General features: G+C 43.5%; 1 protein-coding gene across 8 annotated transcripts in view; it reads left to right on the plus strand.

Annotated features, from left to right (window-relative positions):
- The window catches only part of NPAS2 (neuronal PAS domain protein 2), a 96,529-nt gene that overhangs the window by 26,951 nt on the left and 51,010 nt on the right, over positions 1 to 18,568 (plus strand). For 2 of the 8 annotated variants that reach the window (XM_072355992.1, XM_072355983.1), the window contains exon 2: positions 1,678 to 1,776. The exons of the other annotated variants lie outside the window; for them this stretch is intronic. The gene's annotated coding sequence lies outside the window, so the exon portion shown is untranslated. The remainder of the gene's footprint in view (positions 1 to 1,677; positions 1,777 to 18,568) is intronic. 8 annotated transcript variants of the gene reach the window in all.

The raw sequence follows: 18,568 nt of genomic DNA on the forward strand, positions 1-18,568 counted from the left end.
GAACATTAATTATAGGGGGGAAAATATATTATTAACATCAGACCGCACACTACAGGAGATCCCAGTGTGACTATTAAAGGAAATTAATTACCACCTCTCTTTACCTTTCAGATCAACTCTTCTTTATAATGAGAATAATTCTTTCTTTGTTACCACTGGTATTATCAACTGTGTGAGAACAGTTTTTCCTGGTATTCCATTCACTGGTATTGTGTATCTGTATAGTCTGAAAATAAATATTTGCAACAGATGCATTGCATTCCCTCTGAGGGGAAGTCCCACAAGCCCAGGCTCAGGCTCTGTAAAACAGATCGGCATGCTGAAATACTGCTTTCTCTGCACTGATAAGTGTGAAATAGCATCGAAATCATTCTCTGTGGCAAAACCAGGAGCAGGATTTAGGAGGTAGTACAGGAGACCTCTTTTCCATTTCTATTCCTCTCTTCATGTCAGAGTAGATGAAAGCCAGGAGATGCTCTTACTTTTTTTAAACTAATCCTGCTTCTCAAACCGTTTCCCAGATCACCACTGTATTTTCCAAATACATCTTGTGTAATCTCACACAATACATTTTTGCTGGTAAAGTCAGAATTGAGGTCAAAACTGGACTAAAAGAAAACTCATTACAACTTCAACATCCGTAATCCACCCTGAGGAGAGAGATGAATGCAGCGAGCAGGCTATGCATGCATTGTTCCATTGTGCTCTTGATTAACTTATAATTCACAAGTGAGGGAGTGTGAAGGAAACTACTGAGTGATGGAAGGTCACCAATTCCAAGAGGAAATAAACGATATATAGGCATCCCATTCATCACTTTATTTGTGTAACATCGTTTTGGAATCTGTCTCTCTAGGGTAAAGCTCGTTTAAAATCTTTTAATATTTTGCAAAGACAAGGCTGGAAGCTTGTGTAATCTTAGTGATAGAAGAATCATATATAAAATCCACATCACCCCAGGGCTGCCAGCACCTTTTTTCTTGAAGAGGCCACTAATTTCCCCATTTATTCCTGGCTGTCCTTGGATAGAGGCCATAAATGCTCATGATTCTTTCAACCCCTCATGAAGATCTGCTATCATCCTATTACTTCCAGATCATAACAATCCTATGTGCTGCTGTATGGTTCACCTTCGCCTTCCAAGGAGCTTCAGCTTCTCAGAAAATCCTCATTACGGACATGGCTCTGATTAGTGTCAGGTTCCCAAATTCTGGTATCAAGAAATATTTGAACTGCATTAATGATTTCCTCACCTCATCCAGAATTGCACCCGCAGTTTTTACAGAATGAATTTATTAATAAGCAAAAGCTGTACAGCAAAGAAATTGCATCAATTGCTCCCTTCGTTTGTAGAACAGCAGCTACCCCTCAAGTAAGTAACAAACTCCTGAACCGGTAGTTTTCTTTATTGCACTGAAATGGAAGCAGTATAACAGTAGCTGGTCTAAATGTGGAAATAGAGATCAGCATTTGTACTGGTCATTTGTAAAGGCTGTAAGAGTTTGGCTAAGATAAGAATTAAAAACAAAAAGTGGTTGGTAGAACAGACGTCTTGTGCCAGACAGAGAAAAGAGCTGTGCATATATCCCCAATCTGCTTCTACTGTTAAAATAATACTATAGCAATAGGACAGCTAGACATGCTTGAAACGCTCTCACACTTTATTTTCTTCCACAGTTTATTGCAGAAATAATAAGCACACTGTGCTGCACAGAGTCAAATTGGCGCACGTGATCTTCTGCATTATTGGTGGCTAATACGATTGCTCTGGAGCAGGTCAGTGCACATTCTCACTTTCAGTTACTTTGGACAAATGCAAACTAAGTGTACCGTGAAAAATTTCATCACATAACATGGCGTCCAAAAGATGATGTATGTCACTACTGTGATATTTTTATTATGCCTCAGAGAAAACCCATTTTAATGCACAGCTGCAAAAAGAATCACAGGTTTTAGAGGAGAAAAGATCCAGAGTAACTAATGTGAACCAGCATTTTCTTCTACGTTTACCAGCAGAGCTGCAAAAATGCATGAGATGGGACATCACCTTCTTTTCTCCACATACAATTTGCTTTTTTTCTTCAGATAGGATTGAATTGAGTCCGATCTCTGGACTTTGTAAGAGTGCTTTTAAGGAAGGTAGTGAGTCGCTAGGTAGAGAAATAAGAGAAAGCTGTAGCATGCATATGGGATCTTGAGGCATGGAGGAATAGAAACAGATTATTAAAGTTAATTCTTAAATCCTGCAGAGAGTTTTTTTGGTCAGCCCGCTATGCAACAAATAGAGGAGCTGTGGTATGACCCAAAAAACTTCAGCACAATTGTCACGTCTCTAGGGTGGCTGGAGCTGTAGGTGGGCACATTCCTTGTCCAAAACATGACTCCTTATTAGCAGGAAACCTGTCTGTGGAAGGGCAGCAGCTGCAGCTCTCACTCCTTCCAGCTCTGCTATAGTGGCTCAGCAAACAGGGCTAGGCCATAACTCCAAGACAGGTTTACAGAGCTTTAGCCCCTTTTCTTTCAAAGGACTTGCTGCTGCTTCTTACTGAAGTGAGAGCAGAGCATTCTGGTCCCCCCAGCAGGGCTGTGAGTGCACGTAGAGAGGCCAAGTCTCCTCATCCCAACTGAGCAAAGCCAAGCTTGGATGGGGCGATGCTGCAGGAGGGGAGGAGGAAGCTTTCCCTGGTGGAGGGGCTGATGTCAGGGCAGGCTGAACAGCTTCGCAGACTCCAGAGTGGAACAAAATCCAGACTGAGACAGAGATAATTAGTTTGATAGTCTAAGAATAAGGAAGCAACAGATGTCTTTGAACGCATGATAAGAGCAACAGGTCAGAGACTTGGCTCGTGGTGATTAGGTTTTGAGAGAGCAGTAGAAGAAACCTGTCTTCAGAAACTTGGCACAAAGCTACAGTCCTTTTTTGAACATCTCTTTGGAATGACAACCTATGATCCTTCTTTCCCTCCCCCCCACCCCCCCATGGTTTCCACATGAGAGCATCTGTTGCGGTCTGCACTGAAGCCCCTCAGTAGCAGACTAGAGAGAGAAAATCATCTGTATCTATGAGAAGGATAATACAGGGGAAAGTATCAGAGAGTCTCTGTTTCCCAGAGTTTTTTTAGATGTGTCTTACTACTGACTCAAATATAGATTGATATCCATGGCATAATCTGTGCAATTCCTAGCAGCACCTGCATCTCTTTCAAGGTTTCTCATCCACACAACAAAACCATGCTAGCAGCCAGGGAATCAGAATGCAATGGAAAAATAGCTGAAAGCTAGCAATGAATTTAGGAGCTGTGCTAACCATTTGGAGATTTATTCTCTTTTTCTTTTTTTTCCCATTCCTGGATAATGGGTAAGTTAGAACCTTTCAATATTTCAAAAAGAGAGCAGTAGAAAATATCCCTGGGGACAGGCCGTGTAAGCTCTGATCCTGTATCTGAAGTCCAGCACCAATATTTTCTCTAATGAAAAAAGTAATTCATTCAGCTAAAAGAGAGTGAGTTTGACTTTGAAAATTAAAATCAATGCTTTAATTCAATACGCATACAATTACCAGCTGTCAAATGGCATGTAATGCACTTTTACTTGGGGAAATAAAAACACCACCACAAAAGACCAGAAAGGAGGCGTTTGACAAATGTTAGGGTTTTCATAATGAACATTTTTTGTGTTTTTGAATGCAGCGCTGCAAAGTTAAGCATCACAGATGACAGAACATTATGCAGAGGGCATAAAAGGACCGATGGTGTTTTTCAGAGCACATATCACTGCTTCCTGTAATGTTCTGTTGTCACAAATATATGGTGATTAGCTATTTATCAGAGTGAAAGCACATCATAAAACATTCCACATATCATTGAGTTTCTAATAATCTGTGTCACTGTAAAGATTAATACATTAAGTCAGTCCGCGTAACTTCATAAAATACGTTCCTTTGCCAAGATTTGTGTTGGCTTTGGAAAACAGTGGGTGAAATGGGAACATCTACTTTCGTTGTCTGGTATGTGAAATTACAGGCTTTTTCTCTCTGGGACAACACTGTTTTTAGTAATAAGAATTGTCCCCAGTAGGGTTGTCAGCATGGGAAGATCTCACCCACCTGCTTTACTAATACAGCCCTACTCAGTCTGTATTTTGGAACACGACTTACCTGCCTCGAAGCTTTCCAAATCCTTCCACCACATTAAGGTACACTGAAGACCAGGACTGCATATCAAGGTCAATATTTTCAATTGTGGGTGCTGAGAGTTCAGCACTGAAATCCATATTTAGTCATCTAACTACCTCTCTAAACACCCACAGGTTCTTCAATTTCAGTGATTTATCACTACCCGTGTTTCCACCAATCCTTCCCCAGAGCCCCATGGTGTCTAAGAATACACTGGAAGTTGTATTTTATTTGAAAGATAGCAAGTGTAATTACTATTTCTAGTGGAGGGGGATGGGGGAGGCAGAAAGGGGGGGAAAGAAAGATGCAAGCCAACCTTAACATTGCAAAAGGGGAATTGTTTCGAATCACAGAAAACATCTAAAAATCCATCCACCTATTCATGCAACTCAAACATACTCCCATCACCAGCTTAAAAATCTCATGTTTAAAAATGTTGCTCCGAGCCCACTCAGAAATGCATGATTCAAAATGAGATTAGTGATGAATCCAAAGGAAATATAACCTTCTCAGGTTGGAGTGTGGCTGATGACGTGCAGCCCCAGTTCAGTGGGGAAGGTAGGAGTTCATTTAGATTGATTTATTAATGTTTTTCACAGCGTCAGTAAAATACTTGATAATTAGTGGCAGAGAAATATGAGTTCAGCTAAAATCCTCCATAAATTAAAAGTATTTAATTTAATAGCAATTTAGAGGATTTTGCAAAGTGCCAGAGCAAGATAACTGCATTTGCAGAGGAGGTGAGATTGAGAGAACTGCCTGCTGGACTGATGCACATAATGTATCTTTATAGTCACACGATTCACCATTCAGCAGCAGTACTACTATCCTTCCCATCAATATTTCCGTGAAGCAAGAGAAAAAAATATATCAGGAAAAATGTTCTCTCGCATTTCATTCTTTGGTCTTTAGCTGACTAAAAATTTACTGCGCGTCTCACAGTGCAGTTTAGGACTCGGCATTATTTCTCAGGATAATGTCAGTTTTAAAATAGCCTGGAATTAGACTGTGGACAAATTGAAGCTGCTCATTCCAGTAAAACATTTCCGAGTTAGGAGGAGATGCGTGAAGCCTTTTAGTGGCTTTCCTGTTCCAGCTCCCTTCGCCAAACCTAGCTCAGACCCTTTTGCCCACCTGAACAGCAGCAGCTAAACACCAACACTCCATCACCTTGTGACCCATATGCACACTGAGCTTTAGGAGGCTTGGCAGTGATCACAAGTACCCAGACACGCTTCTCCAACACATGCAGCATGTCACTCATGGCAATGCTGGTGCGAGGCCTCTGAACCATACATGGAGTCCAGGATGAGAAAGGGGTGTGGGGTCAGATTTGGCTTTGCAGATGAGAGGAGGTGCTGGCTTGGGGTGCCGTGGGGAAGAGGATACATGGCAGGGAAAAGATCAGAATGCCTGTGGTTGGATTCCCAAAATGTGAATCTCAGCCATTCTGGCTGCCAGAAGTTGGAGCAAGAAACTTGTGTTTCTTGACAGGTTGGACAACAGTGGAGCAACATGTAAGAAGGGGAGTGATATATAGGCAGATGTGCTTTGCAAAAGTGCTCATTAAAATGTCTGTGTCATCTTCACTAAGGGAATAGAGAGCATTTCACTTAGAAAATATAGGGTTTATTCTTCCTGTCCTGTGTCTTCAAGGGTGAAGCGATTCAAAACAGAAGGCGAGAGTTTTCAAAGGAGAGAACTACAGGGATGGGGCTGAGATTTGGATGTGGATTGCCCTCTTTTTCCAACACCCATTTGAAAAAGCTCTGCTCTGCTTTGAGAGATTTGAGAGACTCCTTGCTGCCAATTTTAGGAGTACTGGAACACGTTCAATCGTAGACAGAAAGGATAAAGTGTACTTAATTCTCTGCACTTTGGGGTGGTTTACATTGGCACAGCCTGAAAGGTTTAGAGTTCTGAAGTTTACACATTCACAAAGTCTTGGTGTTCAGATTTAACACCATGTACTTTTTTTTTTCACTTGAAGTAGGAAACAATAGGAACCATCAGAAAAGTTTTTTCAGCAGCTTGCCTTTTGAAGTATGCAAAGCAAGGTGAATGGTGGGGGAGAAAAAACACCCAAATATTGCTCGGATTTAAAAAAGGGGGAAAAAAATCCCATACCCAAATACCCCCATAGTAATGTGGCAATAGGATGTATGAAAATAAAGTGCTGTCATATGGGATTTTATACTACTTTTGTCACAGTTTCTATAAATTAATATCTTTTCTGCTGGTGCTAAAGTTGCTACCGTTTCTACAGACACCCTCGAGACTGCTTGAAACCCAGCAGACAAGAGCAACAACAGCATCCCCGTGACCAACAATCCTGATCCATCTCATAACAAAAGCTTTTCTCCTGGTTTTCTTATAATGCTGTCAGGATGCCTCTCCCAGGTGTTTTGCATGAGTCTGAGCCAGGGGGTTCTGACACATCAACCACCAGAGCTCCCTGCCAGTTGCTTCCACCTCTTTTCTCCTTTTTCCCTTTTTGCTTCTTTTCCTCCTACATCTAGCTGTCCTGTACAGCATAGTTTTGCTGACACCAGGTAACTGTGTAAGCTAGCAAGCATACACTAAGCCACAGTCCTGCTTCACTGCTTGCTCAAAGCTGGATCAGGTATGTTGACAATAGCTGGACTCGCAGTAGAAGAGAATCATAGAATCACAGAACAATAGAATCATAGAATGGCTCAGGTTGGAGCGGATCTTAGCTCCAACCCCCTTGCCATGGGTAGGGTTGCCAACCTCTAGATCAGGCTGCCCAGGATCCTGTCCAACCTGGCCTTGAATGACTCCAGAGATGGGGCTCGCACAGCCGCTCTGGGCAGCTATGTCAGTGCCTCACCACCCCTCTGAGTAACAAATTTCTTTGAAATATCTAACCTAAACCCCCTCTTTTAGTTTATACTCATTCCCCCTTGTCCTGTCACTATCAGATCATGCAAAACGTTGCTCCCCCTCCTGCTTGTAAGCTCCCTACAAGTTCTGGAAAGCCACAATGAGGTCTCCCCAGAGCCTTCTCCAAGCCAAACAAGCCCAGCTGCCCCTGCCTCTCTTTATGGGAGAGGTGCTCCAGACCTCTGATCGACTTTGTGGCCCTTCTCTGGGCCACAAAGTTCCAACAGCTTTGCGTCCTTCTTGTGCTGGTGGCCCTAAGCTCGTACATAGTACTCCAGATGAGACCTCACGAGGGCAGAGCAGAAGAGGACAGTAACCTCCATCTCCCTGCTGGCCAGGGATGTTGATACAGCCCAGGATACAGTTGGCCTCCTGGGCTGCAGGCATTCTGCTGGCTCACATGCAGCTTTTCATTCATCAGGACCCCCATGTCCTGATGGACCCACAGGGCTGCTCTCAGTGAGTTCTTCTCCCAGTCTGTGCTCATTTCTGAGATTGCCTCAACCCAAGTGCAATACATTGAACTTGGCTTCATTGAACTTCATTAGATTCTCATGTGCCCACTTTTCAACCACGTCCAGGTCACACTGGATGATGTCTCTTCTTCCTATTGTGTCACAGCTGCGCCACTCAATCAGCAAACTTGCTTAGGGTGCAGTCAATCCCGCTGGGTATGTCATTGATAAACATGCTGAAGAATAGATACACTGTAAACTATCTGTCTTCAAAGTAGCTAGTGCTGATTTTCTTAGATCACCTGCAAAAAACATGGTATGCTGAAGGCGTTCAGGTCCTATTTTTGAATCTGTGGTGCTTCAGTAATGGCTATGACACTGTGTTTGAAATAAAATGCTCTTCAGCATGAATAGAGATCTATGTCTTATTTCCTTTTTTTTTTTCTTGCTTCATGATTTTTACCCCCGGTAATTATGAATGATATGTAAGAGCATGCAACAATTCAGGCTTTTTGGGACACACACTTAGTGATCTGTACGAGTATGACACAGATGGCAAATAAAACAGCAAGTCAGCCTGACATTCTGACAGCAAATTTGCTTGCAAGGGGGAAGGGTAAATGCACATTCAGAACTGAAAGAAGCACCCATCATAGCTAAAACATGCTTTCCTACCAATATCATTTGGCACAGAAAAGATTTGTTATTTTGCAATTCTAACTTTCACAGTACGTGAGCATGAGGTGAACCAGCAGATCAGCGCTTCACTATGGTTTTCAGAGTGCCTTTATTCTTTCTTTTCAAAGTTAATATCTGGCAGAGGCATAATTTGATGCTTTGCTATAGGGCTTTTAATGACTTCTCCATTTCTGGAACACAGCAGCTGAATGATTATGCTAACATTTAAATGCACTTTATATTCTCCGGACTATATCCTGCATTTAGCCTGTGTTCAAGAGGACATTATATTGAGACATTCTGAAACCTCTATTCCACTTTTAGTCAATAGGGAGAGTTTCCTGTAGAGTAAGAAGTAGGGAGATGCTTGAGTATGAATAAAAAACATAAACAAAAGCAGTTATAGTTTGCTCTCATTCCTCCATTTCATCAGTTTAAAGCTGTTCTTATGCCGAACAGCACTGGGTCACCAGAATGCATCTTGTCTTTAAAAATCAAGTCTGACCATGTATTTTCTTGCATAAGAGCCACAAGAAGATATCTTATTATCTGGGGCCAGATAATAAGATAATTTTAATGCATCCCAAATAACCCGATTCAGGACCAACTGTGTGTCTAAATTAATTATTTCAAGTGCTGCATTCATATTGAACTTCAGCCATAAAATCTGTTGTCTTAAGCATTGCTCAGGATCCCCCTTGTTCCAAGCAGCACCCCTCAGAAGAGTTGCCTGGCAGAAGGCTCTGCCCTGGGCACCCCATAAAGCAGCACTGGCTGCCTCATAAGCTCCCCGTGCAGCACTGCAATGCCACGTCACACAACACAGAGCTGTTTCACCACAAAAATAGAATATCTATCAATTACGGTTGAGGAGACAAACCTCCCTACAAATTTCAGATAAAATCCCCTGCCACTGCTGACACCGATAGCAGGAAAAGAAAAACAAGGTGCAGTAACGACTGATAAAGTGGAGAATTTCCCATGCAGGAAGACAACGTTGCCCATTAAAGCTGGATTTGCACTGTAGAATGGATATGCAGAAATTTCTGCTGGTACTGTACAGGCTTTAGTCTGTTCTCATGCTCTATTTATTTGTTTGCTCGGGTTTTGCTGGTTTTCGTTGTCGTCTTATTTCATCATGCTGACCTGTGAGAGTTATCGTTACCCAAAATGAATTAAAAAAGAACAGGAAATGTGATAAGTTCAGCGCAGCGAAGATTTGGATTTTTTCTCTCTTAGCATTTTGCTTTTTCAAACCACTGTATTCCCAGTAGCACAACAAAAATCATTTGCTTTAATGCAATCGCTAATAACGATGGTATCAACACAAACCTCTGTTTGTTCATATGTTGAGCTCATTGAATAAAGAAGCTTATCATTTATCTGTGTAGAAGCTTTTAATTAGTTTTCTGAATTTACTCCAGAGATTAATGGGCAGATAATATTTAATATATGCTTTATTGTTTTCATTTCTTCATTGAGATATCTGAATTTGTATGCTGTTCCACCTTTGATCTGTTACTCTCTCTGTGTTAGTAACTGTGAAATATTTGCCTGCAATCAGATTTATAAAGAATTCCACCAGCCCACTGCAACTGGGTGGTGGTGGGCGGTTTGTAATGTAGGACACAGCAAGTTCTACTCTGTCAGGGATTATAAACCATGCTCAGAAAAGGCCGTTTGTACTGGTGTCACTTGCTGGTACATTTCAAGATTTCCAGCAGCTGGATGGGTAGGTGCCTTTCCCTGTTCACGCACCAGATGAATAGTTTGCAGACTTAGGCACTCCTTTTTTACTGAGATTTCTTTTGACCTTTTCTCCCAGCTGCCTCCTTTTTCCCTGGTCCTCACCATCAGGTATGGTGCACAGCTTAGCGAAATAAAAGGAAACAGATGTATCAGACTTCAATAGTAAATCATTCCTCTGTAGTGTGTCTGCCTCGCTGGCTTTGGCTGGTACCAGCTGCATTCATGGACGAGGTAACACACTTCAGAGCATGCTGTTTGAAGAACTTCACCCAGAGTTAAGCATGGGCAGAGCTCCACTGGCTCCTTGCAGCAGTGCCATGCAGTGTGGCGGTGGGGTAGAGTGGGGGGTTGCCAGCAAGGTGCAGGTGGGCTCCTCATGGTAGATGGGCTCCTCTGAGTTTCCATGATGAGGGTGGTGAGGTGCTGGCACCACTGCCCTGAGGGGCTGTGGGTGCCCCATTCCTGGAGGTACTCAAGGCCAGATTGGATGGGGTCCTGGGCAGCCTGATGTACTGAGAGATGTCCCTGCCCATGGCGGGGGGATTGGAGCTAGATGATTTTCAAAGGTCACTTCCAACCTAAACCATTCTATGATCCTATGACATCTCCTTCCTGCCACATGCCTGGCCACTGCAGCACTGTTCCTGAAACTTGCTGCTCTCCTCTTCACCCACCCTCCCATTGCCAGGAAGAGAAGCTGAGCCCAAGATGCTGAGTTCATCTTATTTCTTGTGTCTCGGGAGAAGATGCGTATTCAAAGTGCAGATAAAAGGGAACAGAAACCCTAAGTAAACAACAGCGCATCATTTTTATTTAAAACTGTCCTATGTAAATATAAAGTTCAACATTATGGGTTTGTTGTCCCAGTAGGAGAAGGATTAAAATGCTTATTAATGGGATTTAAAAGCAGGAGTTCAGTTATATTAGCTACAAAAATATAATTATCATAATTAAGATTGCAAAGCACTAATGAAGCTCTTTAATAATTATCCTTTTTCCTCAGAGATTAATTTTGTAAAACCTGATTTGAATTTTACAACACACTGGAGAAACTTTGTTGGTGTAAAGATGGGAACCACTGGTAGCAGGAGAGGGCTGAGAGCAGCAGCACTTGGCACACTGGTGGGATGTGCTGGCACCAAGGCTCAGTCTGCGCTGAGAGAGACTCGTGGTCACAAATGCATTACATGGTGCAAAACAAGGGCACAGCCTTGGTCTGATGCTGTGTCTGAACACTTGGTAGGATTACAGACTTGGACATGAAACTGTGGGACAGCAACGGGGGAGCATCCAGTCACAAAGTCCTTGCAGACAAGCAGGCCATGCATCTCTGGACTCTATCTCTCTAAGCTTAGGAGTGCCCAGCCAGACTCTGAGCTTGATCTTGTCAGAGGTGACCTTAAAACCCCTTAGCTTACATGATTAACCTGCAAGAGAGACTGCAGGTGGTATAGGGCAATAGCCTGTATGGTCACAGGCTTTTGAGGTCCCTCCTGAGAGATGGCAGAGACAGCAAATTCTCAAAATTAAATGACAACAAAGTGTCCATTTAAAAATATCTCCCCAAAACAGATTTTTATGATTCATCTCCCTAGATGATTAAATATTTAGTTCTGCTGACAGGAATATGATAGTTACTATAGAGCAGAAAATTTAGTGCAGCGTGTGAGTTATAAGCAGATATGTTATCAAGCTGTTAACACAAAAGTGATGGGATTATTGGTGTTGATATCTGTATTTCTTTATATCACGCAGGGACACTTTTTCCCCTGTACAGCAGCAGATTTAGGCCACAGCTTTGTGTTCTCTCGGGACAGGGTAGCTCTTGCTTCTTGCATGCTATGTGAGTAGCAGTTGTGTTTTGTCACAATCCTCCCACCTCCAGCCCCTATCTGTGGCAGAGCAGCTGAGTCCCCCGTGGTTGTCACCATGCTGGGACACTTGTGAGGATGGGGAAGGCCAAGAAAAGCACTCACTGTCCAGCTTGAGTCCCAGGCTTCGCTCTGTTGAGATGGGCCCACCAGGAAGCAATCACGGTGCCACCAGGGCAGGGAAAAAGGCAAGGCCACCAAGAGAGGGCAAACTTTCCCCTCAGGTCCTGCTCAATGGAAAGAGAGCTGCCATGTGTGTTTAAGTACCTAAGCCTAGAAAGGAATTGGAGTTCTCATTTAGTTTCTGGCATAGTTTCACTTTCCTTCTGAAATCTCCACAGAAACACATGGCCTCAAATTTCATCATCTTAAGCATGGAGAGGGCACCATCAATGCTAGTGTAAATTTTGACATCACTGTCAGAAATTCACAAGTCCCTTCTGAAGTAAATTTCTCCACTGTTAGTAAGGTGGCCCTTACTAGGCCCTGATCCTTCAAGAGAAGAGTAACTTAGTTCCTTGAGAGCCATCTCTAAATAGTTAACAAACAGACAAAAAGTGGGGGGAATGAGACCAACCTATTTCAGCTTTTGGATATTCTGCTTTACACCGTAGTGCAACTGTAGCCTGTTTAATTGGATGGAAAGGATTAGAAGGATCTTGTCAAGGCTATTGCTGCTGGGAAGAAAAGAAGAAAAAAAAAAAAGACAGCAACTTTGACAACAGTTCCATCAAAAAAGACTGATTTTCTGTCTGTGTCAGTGCTTCCCAGTTAGTTTGTGCCAAACAACACAACAATCCTTGTGATTTCAACAAATACATTTTCAGAGTGTTATATTCACGTATCCTGCCAGTTTGCCTGTTTTGGCTGAGCGTTTGACCGTCAGATCATAGGTCAGATGTTAGATTATTCGACTGATTTAAATATTTGCATGAGCATACTTTATAACTGAGACCATCTTCCTTCAGGGGAAGGAGGGTTTCAGAGCTAATAATCACAAAATAATCTGTGCAGCTCTACCTGTACGTTTAGGCCTGGATTTTGCGAAAGTATAAGTACATGGGGGACTTCTTACAGCAGTATAGAGTTAAGTACATGTTAAAATCTTTGTACGCTTGGGGTTTCTGATACTGTGAGGATTGAAGTTTTATAAATACCTAAAACAGATTAAGAACACGAGAAGCAGAGAGAGAAAAATACTTTTCTTTTGCTGTTAAGGGCCTTCCTCATGACAGGACTTTTTCCTCTTCTTCTCTCTTTTTCTTTCTTCCTAATTCCATAATGTAGTGAATATTCTTTTAAATTGATGTCTAAAGATGACATGACAGATGCTTGACATACGGTGATGCAGTGTTAAAATGTGTACCTCAAGTTCTTTTCTCCTTGATGTCAGGTTTATAAAGCAGGAAAAATGTCACTGTAGAGGAGTCAGTGCACAAAATATTGGTAGAACAGAAGAGAAAAAGCATTAAAATAGATTTCTAGAATCTATGTTATGTAGGAACTTATTCAGGGAGCACGAGGATGTTCCTGGTAGTAGCCAGCTGAGTAGATCCAGAACCACAGGACAGTTTGTGTTGGAAGGGACCACAGTTAGTCTCCAGTCTAATCTCTTACTCAAAGCATGGCAGTTCTGTGGTCAGGCTGTGTTGCTCATGGATGTCCTGTCAGGTCTTAACAGCCTCCGAGGATGGGAACAGCACAGCCTCTCTGAGCAGTCTCCACCAATGCCTGGCTGTGCTCATGGGAGAAGTTTCTCTATTTCTTTCAACTGATGCACATGATTTCTTCCTCTTCCATCCTGCATTGCCATGAGGAGCCTGATTCTAGCTCTTCAACCCTCTGTAGGTTCTGGTGGGCCTGCTAGGTAAGTTAAAACCATCCCTTGTCAGCAGTGAACCATCCCAGTTCCCCCAGCCTTTCCTCATGGGGAAGTGCTTCACATCCCACCACCCTGGGGGCCCTCTGATAAATTCCATCCAATCTTTTCTCTGTTGAGGTGTCCAGAACTGGACAGTCCTACCTTAGACATGGTCTAACAAGTGCTGGGTCAATGGGAATAACCTTTTCCCTCAATCAAGTCATACCTCTGTTCATGCCACCCAGGGTACAAAGGTGCACCACCACCTCATGCATAGCTTGCTGGGACTCCCAGGGCTGATCCACAGAAGTCCATCTCCAGCCTGTACCAGCATCAAAAACTCTTCCATCCCAGATGCAGGATATGGCTGTGGTCCCTGTTGAATTTCATGAGGTTCCTGTCAGTTCTTTCCACCATCCTGTTTGGGATGCCCTGAAGGCAGCCCTGCCTTTGAGTGTGAAGCCAATATAAATGATACCCTGTACTCCCTTCCCATCTATGAATCCTGTGACTTACAACAGGCAATCAGGTTGCTCTGGTATGATTTGGTATGATTTGGTAAATCCACAATGACTGTTCTTTTTCATATGTCCAGATGTGGTCAGTGGGCTTACTCCACAATTTCCCAGGAACTGAAGTTAGGCTGACTGGCTTGTTGTTTCCTGTTACCTTGTGGTTGATTTTGGGTTGTTGTTGTTAAAGATGGGCATATCAGCCTTTCTCCAGTAATCAGGGACCTCCCTCGGTCTCCAAAGTCTCTCAGAGATGAGAGAGATCAGCCTGGTGAGGATAGAGGTGTCTCTCCCAGTACCGACAGAGGCAGTCTATCAGGCCCCACCAGCTTGTATAGGTCAAGTTGCTTCAAGGTTCTTTATGTGCCCTGAGCTGACCCTCAGCTGTTGCTGGTACTTCAGATCCTCCATGATCCTGCTTCCAGCACAGAGCCCTGGGAGACCTTGTGGGGGAAGGCTACAATGAAGGCATCACTACCTCAGACATATCTTTCACTATCTAAAGGGGACTGTAAATAAGAAGGGGATGGACTTTAGTAGGGTCTTTTGTGATAAGGGGAAATGGTTTCTAACTGAAAGAGAGGAGATTTAGATCGGATATAAGGAAGAACTTTTTTTACAGTAAGGGTGGTGAGGCACTGGAATAGGTTGCTCAGACTGATAGTAGAAGTCCCGTCCCTTGAGTCAGGCTGGATGGGGCTCTGAGAAACCTGATCTAGTCTGTAGGTGTCTCTGCTCATTGCAGGGGTTTGAACTATAAATAACCTTTAAATGTCCCTTCCAACTCAGATGATTCTGTGATTCCTTTGCTGTCATTAATCCACCCACCCGTCCAGTTTTGTAGCAGTCTTTCCTTATTCAACTTTCTACTGCTGTGGTATTGCAGAACAAGCTCTTCTTGTTGCCACTGATGTTCTCTGCAAGTGTCAACTGTAGGTGAACTTTGGCTTTCCAGACACCACCCCTACACACCCAATAAAGTCAATGCAGAAATACAGTAACTCCAGTGGATGATTTACTATCTCCTGCCACATTGCTCGTGCACAACCTTTGACAAAAGTCAGGCTGTGCACCCTAGTTTTCTAAGTCCTATTTTTCCTGATTTTACAGTAGTTACACACAGCACAATTTTGCATAATTTTGTAAGAAAGGAGGAATACAGATATGCAAAAACAGTAATGATGTAGCCTTTAAGTGCCCCGTGCCTCAGTTTCATTGTTAAACCAGTCAATTCCATCCCACCATCCCTGTTTTGCCATATCCCTGCTTTTCTATACAGGTACTACCCTTCTGTGAAGGGGCTGCCCTTCCCAGAAGAACAGGCTTTCCCTCATGAGGGCCGTGTGACAAGCCCAGGTCCCACTCTGCAGGAGAGCAGGCTGTGAGCAGACCATTGCAATCACGTCCTCCGTTCATCACACGCAGCAATGTTACCGAACTGACCTACTTTTCCTGTCCGCCCACGGAAGGCTAATCCTGTTTAGCATTGCTGGAAGGGGACGGGCACGCGGAAAAGTGCTCGGAGTTATACAGATGGCAGTCTTTGCTGATTAATGTTACTTTAATTTGTTTGCCTTTCTGTTTGCAGCCGTGTGAGGGGAGAGTAGCATGGGGCTGGACCCACGGATTCACTTATCCTGCTCACTGAAGTCTGAGTGGCATTAGTCATTCAGTAACAATCATAATAAGGAAGATAACAAGCATGCACATCCTGATCTCCGTCAGGAACGCCAGGCTCTGTACAAACTTTACGCCTTGCTCACAAGCTAGATATAAAGGATGCCATGCCCTGCGCTCACCCTGGCTGCCCTCCCTGCAGCACTGCGCTGCTGGCATCAGTTGTGCTCCTCCTAGCTCAGACAGATGCAAAGGATGCCGCACCTATAGGGGGCTCACGCATTCTGCACCCCGAACTCAAACTGCCAACAGGGCAACAGGGGAAGCTGCTAAACAGCTCATAGCAATAGGTGCAACACTTGGACAGAAAAGAATACCTTTGCTCGCTAAATAAAGAATAAAAACAAAGAACAGTGTGAGCCCTTACTTCTCCTCATTATAATAACATAACACTCAGTTGCATTACCTGTGAGCAGTCCCTGCCAACCCCAGTTTGGAAGAGTGGAGCATTAATTTCTGTCAAATTACATCATTTTCATTGACTGCATTTGGATTATTTTTTTAATGCCTGTTTTGCTTTAAGCCAGTCACCGCGTAAAGATTCGCTGTAAACATATGTGTGAAATGTGGAGAAGCCCGTAGTTATACGAGGTCCAGTATTTCCTCCAAAAGTTTCCTTCTTCTTTTCTTTTTGTGTTGGGTCTTCTTTGGAAACCTGTAAACCTCTTCTTCAGTGCAAACAGAATGTAGTAAACCACTGACTAAAGCAAGACCGAATTGCACACTGTCAGGCAAAGGCAGTCATAGCTCTATACCCAGACTCATACTGTGCTGCTGGACTTCTCCTTTGATTGTAAAAACAGTGATTCCCATAACAATTGCAGCATTACATGACCTCTAGTAACTGCAGACTGCCTTTCTCCCACTGAAAAAGCACAGCGCCTTCTCAAATGACAATCTCTATCATGAGGAAAGTGAGGGTTTTTTTTTTCTTAAATTGTGTTCAGTCTATTCAGTTTACATTTTTGTACATCAGTTTGGATTGGTAGGGGTGTCCTGTGCTGTATTTAGCTATGGATTGTGTGTTCTTGTGACAGCTCAGAGATTTCCATCTGAAAAGTAAATTTGGAGGGTTACATTAAATTTGTCTACAAATCTCTTGGTTTATTCTGATTTGCACTTATATGAATCCTTTCTGTGTGTATACACCATAGCTGTCACAGTGCGATGTCCAAGTGCTTCATCCATGTCAGAGGAACACAGAGCAAGCCATTTTAAATGTTCAGATGGTCAGTCATTACCTGTGACCCCTCGTTTCCCATTTGGGGTTGGATATTAGGAAACATTTCTCCTCACACAGAGCAGTGCTGCAGTGGCACAGGCTGCCCAGGGAGGTGGTGCAGTCACTGTTCCCTGGAGGTGTTCAAGAGCCGTGTGGATGTGGCACTGAGGGACGTGGTCAGTGGGCATGGTGGGGGTGGGCTGCTGGTTGGATTGGATGATCTGAGAGGTCTTTTCAACCTTAATGATCCTATGATTTGCAGTTCTTTCTCTCTTCCTCCCAGCAAAAGCAATACTCCACTTTTCAGTCCGTGCTACCTCCTGTTCGCGCTCTGCCTTAGCTGGAAAGGGAGTACAGCTGCTAGTGCTGAGCCACAGCACTGCTCCCCTGTGTAGGCAAGCACCCTCCAAACCCATGCTGTGGAACACCCATGAGACAACCCACCATGCTAGAGAGGAAAGGGGAGGAAGAGCACATAACTCCCCCTAAACTGCCTGGTGTAGGGCTGGAGGAACACAAGTGCTGTGAGTACCCACCAAGCTACCCCAGGCACAGCCCTGGGCCTCTGGGGGAGATTTACATCTCTGTCTTCATCATTATTGACAGAGAGATGTAATTCAGCTGAATTAACTGAAGGTGATTGAAAATTCCTGTTAAATGTCAGACTGATTTGTAGGAGATGAGATTAGCTCGCCACGTGGCAATTTACTGAGAAATCAACAGCTGCTTACTTGTATTTTGGGTGTCAGTCATGTTACAGTATATCCTCGTGAGCAGTAGTAAGACAGTAAGGAGGGAAACTAACCTCACTAACTCACTGAAAAACATGCTTCCAGCGTACCATGAGGTGATCCTTATCAGGACCGGGGGAATTTTACAGTGTGAGCTCTGTGTCCGCTGGGAAAATGGTGTATCAAAATAAACACATGCAGTCTTTCTCCTGGGGAGTCCCTGCAGAGAGCTGGCACCATCCCTGTATTACTCCTTTCCCAAGCAGCTAGTGACTGTACGAATGAATGGGAGAAGATGTTGGTGCTGTAATTCCGCATCTAATGACTGAGCCAGGGGTGCATGGTTTTGTTTCCTGGATGCCCCGTTTCCCCACTAGCTGAAGAAGCACTCATTTTGAAAAGCAGAGAAAAACTAAAAGGAAAGCACACAAAATAAAATATTTCTATACATGTTGTATAGAGCCCTGATGATTGATTTACTCTTTGTCCCAGACTCCTAATAAGGGAAGCCCTCTGGCAGAGCTCAGTGGCTCAGGGGCAGGGAGGGTCATGGTTTGCTGCAGAAGGAACCTGGCTACTAAGCTGGTGTGCAAGTCCTCAGCTAGCAACGAGCTGGTTCTGCACGTTGGGAGCCAGACAGCAGTGCCAGATTCTGCTGTATCTATTTTATGGAGAACTGCTTTAATTTCATACATTACAAATGTACCTGCAAACACTGTTAGCAACGTTTATGA

The sequence above is a fragment of the Excalfactoria chinensis genome, chromosome 1, assembly GCF_039878825.1.
Source record: "Excalfactoria chinensis isolate bCotChi1 chromosome 1, bCotChi1.hap2, whole genome shotgun sequence".
NCBI lineage: Eukaryota > Metazoa > Chordata > Aves > Galliformes > Phasianidae > Excalfactoria > Excalfactoria chinensis.